The sequence below is a fragment of the Ipomoea triloba genome, chromosome 6, assembly GCF_003576645.1.
Source record: "Ipomoea triloba cultivar NCNSP0323 chromosome 6, ASM357664v1".
NCBI classification, from domain to species: Eukaryota; Viridiplantae; Streptophyta; class Magnoliopsida; order Solanales; family Convolvulaceae; genus Ipomoea; species Ipomoea triloba.
Window position 1 is genome coordinate 15,057,496 of NC_044921.1, and position 4,585 is coordinate 15,062,080.

Below are 4,585 nucleotides of genomic sequence, written 5' to 3' on the forward strand. Positions count from 1 at the left end.
TTCTTAATCACACCTGCAAAATCTCCCCAAAATCCCACTACTATTGGAGAAGGCCAAGTAGATCAAGCTTTTATTTTATTTTATTTTATTTACTTTCGTTTTGTTCATTTACTTGTACCAACATCTAAATGCCATATATTGCGTGTATGAGAACTGATGAGTTAGTTGGTGATGAGTTTGATGGATTAGATGAACTGATCACTCCTTGAACACCTCCAGAGTTAAGAATGCCTAATAATTAAATAACGCTTGAAATTAATTAATTATATACCTTAACATGAATCTATATAAAATAAAAGATGAATCAATTGTATGTTTCTTTTCTTGCACTTCACTCATTCATATAGCCGCAGAGCAATAGGACACAATACCTAGTCGTCACTAATGCTTTTATTTTCTTATCTACCTTTTCAAAAAATTCCCTAATTAGCAAATATGGGTAAAAATAGACTAGGCCCCGCCCCGGCCTTAAGACTTCAATCATTATTGCATGGACCATGGTCCACACAGTTGTGTGGACCATAAATAAAAGGTACATTATTTTTGTACTGAAGGTACATTACTTAGGGTACATTATTTTTGTACTGAAGGTACATTATTTGATATATACTATCAAATAATGTACCTTTAGTACAAAAATAATGTACCTTTTATTTTTAGTCCACACAGTTATGTGGACCATGGTCCATGCAATAATTTGCCTTAAGGCTTCACCTAGTTTTGATTTATATTGGCCTAGCCTATTTAGTAAAGAGGTCATGCCTAGATTTATTTTAAGTCATATTTAACTAAATAGGCTTAAACCTATATGTTTAAAGTCTAGCCTATATGGCTACATACCTGACATATATATATATATATATATATATATATATGTCCTTAATCAGGTGAAAACCATCTCCAGATCAATGGTTTGGATTTGTCCTCACGTTCTCACTTTGGGACATAATTCTCATATGATTAAGATTATATATATATATATATATATTATGTTTACTTAATATGTTTTTATATTTACAAAATGAAATCTATTCTATATATCAAAATCTAAAACCTAAATCCCTAATTTTCATTTTTCATACTTTCTTGCCTCTCCTGTTTCACTTCTAGGGGAGTAGCATACCCTCCTTCCAAAATGCATAGTAATAGTGGATGCGATGTGAAACGTTTGATTGATCAACAATTGATCTAATTTTTTAAAGTTTGGTCTGACCTAATCTATTTCTGATATCCTAACGGTTAAAGGTTTTTGCATAAGATTCATTAAATTAGTATTGTATTTAAAATAAGATTGCTCTTCATTTTATTCGTAGGACTATATGTCTCTATATCTCCCCTTCGTATTAATCATGATCAAGCGGATCTTAAGTATGTGCTAAGGTGAGCAATTGGACAAAGTCTCTAATTTTTAGGGATCTAATTTTTTAGTAATTTAAAAGTTATATGATTAAAAATACGTAAAATTAAATATAATATTTTAAGTGAAATTTTGAATCGCATCATAAATATTCAGGGTAGGTTTTTAGCCCATGCATAATGCCCAACAGCATAGGGCCTCAATTTTAGAGGGAGCAATATCTATTTTTAACTTAACTGCTTAAGAAATGAAAAATAAAAAAATAAAAAATAAATAAAAGTAATTAAGCACACATTCCTTCACGCCTCTTTCTATCTAGTCTAAAACTCATCAATTTGTTTTCCAAATCACGCACCACCATTGAAGAGAGTAAGATTCTTAATTCCTCCATTAATTTTACAATTTTCCCCCAAATTTCTTTGATTATCAAGTTGCAATTCAATTTTCACTTCTCCCTACTAAGTAATTGAGCATGATTATGACAAAATCGTTCAAAATCTTTGACATAATTCAATTTTCTTCTCCTTCAGTTTTTGTTTTTTTTTTTTTGTTTTTATGTATCATCAAACGGTTAAATTAGGGTCTCATTTATTTACAAGAACGGGATCGCAAAAATCCAAAAGACGGCCCTGTAAATATTGTGAATATTATATTCAGACAAAAACTTTTAATGAATATTATTTTCTTTATTTTATATTTATAATTATATAAAAGATAATTTAAATTAAAATAATGCACGGGACTCTCTTCATTAATATTAGCTCCATAATATATTGTGGGTTCATATCTATGGATGCATGCTTCTCAAATTGGTCATTAGGTATTGATGTAGATATGAAAGTCTTGTCTAATATTCATTTCGAATTATATAGGATTATATTTGTTAGTTGCAATGAGATTTTAGTTAATTATTCATATATTATAAACAAATCTAACTCTTCACCTTTAACATTCTTTTTATACTAGATGCACCAACTTGCCACCACAATATTCAATTGCTTACTTTTGATTACTCTACTAGTTGACCTAACAAGGTTATGTGTCATAAAAGAAAATTAGCTACTCTTCTTGAAAAGTAATCAAAATAACTAGAACGTAACGTTATTCCACAAAGGAAATTTATATCAAATGATGGAATATATCAATTATCAAATATATAATATGTTAGGGAAATTCTACTGTATTGATAGACATTTATACTTCTTGCACCGATGTAATTCAAAAATGAATGAGAAAAGTTTTGAATTTGTACCAATACTAGAAAGATAATATCTAAAACTTCCTCCAAAACTTGTATTGTATCGATCTACATTGTAAATTTTTCTTAATATTTTATTCATAGTTTATTTTACAAAACAAACTTACCATCAATGAAACTAAAATTGTGTTTAGAAAGACTGAAATGTCTTATTTAGAGGTAAAAATTTATATCACCAGGTTATATATACGATTAGATAAATGATAGCGTCATCTCACCTAATGAGCCGTTGAGTTACCCTATTTAGTCATCCCTTATTCTATTAAGTAAGGTGTGGAAGCCTTGGGGTGAGAGAGTTTTATTTGACCTTTTGGGGACAAAATAAATGATAGTCTAAGTAGATACGTCTGGAATTGTGGATGGATGGTGAACCACAAGAAGCGAAAATGAATAAGTAAATAATGCCCATATGGGCTTAGTTCTGGGTTTAATAGGCAGTATTTGGGAGAATAATAAGTAAAAATTTTGGGAGAGGTTGAGAAGAATAAGTAAATAAGATGGTAATTTTTTTTTTAAAGATGTGCATTTAATTTTTTTGTTGGGTTATTGTTGACTCTATTACAATGTAGTATTTACACAAAGAGTCAATGTTTTTACTGAGATTAATTTAAACATATGATCTCTCATTTAGGAGAGCCGCAAAAATGTTATAAAACTACACATTAAACTATTTAGCGATGTGCATTTAATTAGATGTGTTGTTTGTGGGTGAGAGAGTGAGAGGCATGCATATGATGTGACGCTTCTTATATCCATAATAATGAACAATTAATATTCTAAACCTTCATTTCATACCAACTCCTAGATAGTTGCCATAGATATAAATTGGATTGGATTGGGCAGTTGTATCCACTCCAATTATTATTAGCCTAATCACAATATCCACGATGCACTTAATTAATGCGAATAATAATTATTAATAGTCTTACCATAAACAGGAACTTACGTCTAGATAAAAAAGCGAATAGTTTAACTTTAACTTCGCCATGCATTAATACTGTCAGGTCTAATATTTGTAGTTTTTTTAATTGGCGTGGAATTAACCTAAAGTCTTAAATGAATTAAATTAGTTGAAATAAAAAAAATAACAAAAAAAAAGACAAAAATATACTTACTAAAAATAAGAAAAATTATTGTAAGGACTAAAAGTGTCTCAGAAATACTACGTAATAATTTAAATGGCAAAAACGAAAATTTTGAACAAAATTAGAAATTGTCACCAAAGACAAGGGACTCATGATGGAATTAATTCATTAAAAATAGAGTTAATATCACAAATGGTCCTCTGACTATTGGGGTAGTACTCCTTTTAGTACTCGACTTTCAATTCGACCACAAATGGTCCTCTGACTTTCATTTTTGACCACAAATAGTCCTTTTGTTAAAATTTCTGTTAAATAGGTGTTAAATCTAGGGGTATTATCGTCAAATTGATATATATAATGTTCATAAAATAAAAATGTTTATAATTTTTCACCAACAAGCATAATTGAAACAATTAACAAATATAAATACTCATAAATAAAAAGACAATACACTTTATTCTCGTAATTATGCGTACAAAATTAAGATTTAATATTAGAGCTATCTATTTTAATTTAACCAACAGACTAAAATGGAAGATTTTTTTTAAAAATGTTATAATTTTTACACCAACAAGCATAATTGAAACAATTAACAAATATAATACTCATAAATAAAAAGACAATACACTTTATTCTCGTAATTATGCGTACAAAATTAAGATTTAATATTAGAGCTATCTATTTTAATTTAACCAACAGACTAAAATGGAAGATTTTTTTTTAAAAATCTTGCTTTCATCATTTTCATGGTTGTTCATACATGGTCGATTAATAATTTTCACTTTTCATTAATCGATCAAACATTTTGTTTGGGACAAACTGAAAGCTGCTACCGTTGAATTAATATAATTAATCAAGTACAAATTGCGAACATTAATCATGGAC